The following is a 653-nucleotide window of genomic DNA, read 5'->3' on the forward strand; positions in this document are numbered from 1 at the left end:
ATATATATATATATATATATATATATATATATATATATATAATTATATATAATTATGATTATATAAAATTATATATGATTATATATGGAAATTTTTTCCCGGTTATATATAATTATATATACTGTGACGTGACGATTTTTTATCGTCCGTCACTCGGAAAGTCGTTAGGAAGCCGAAAGCGGGCTTCCCGGCTGCAGGTGGATGTCGCGTCCTAGCCGTGAGGCGTATAGGACGCGAGCCTGCGGGGCCCTACTATTTGTGTATGTAGAGTAAGAGTGCGGTTGTCGAGAGGTCGGGTCAGGAGTGAGAAGACTCCCATCGGAGTGGATTTGCTGCCGCCGTGGGAGAGGAGGAATCCTGACGAGGAGCATCGGACGGACCAAATATTCCAGGTGAATCGCTTCCTTATTATTGTTATGCGTAATTAAGGACCGACAGTTGAAGCCACTCTAAGGAAGCCTGTTTTAGCAAATATCCCAGCTAACGAGGAGAACGTCGAGAAAGAGCTGCCGAGGTGGACCAGTCCCGAGCTGCCGTAAGGGAGCCGCAAGGACGGAGTCGACGGACACCACGGACGAGCGGAGGACAGCTGCAGCCAAGGCAAGCACATCCTCCGCGACCCGGAGCGTCCTCCGAGCCAAGCGAAGACGCCG

This window comes from Odontomachus brunneus, unplaced genomic scaffold (genome assembly GCF_010583005.1).
Source record: "Odontomachus brunneus isolate Ranch 3 - 2012 unplaced genomic scaffold, Obru_v1 Obru_scaffold_057, whole genome shotgun sequence".
NCBI lineage: Eukaryota > Metazoa > Arthropoda > Insecta > Hymenoptera > Formicidae > Odontomachus > Odontomachus brunneus.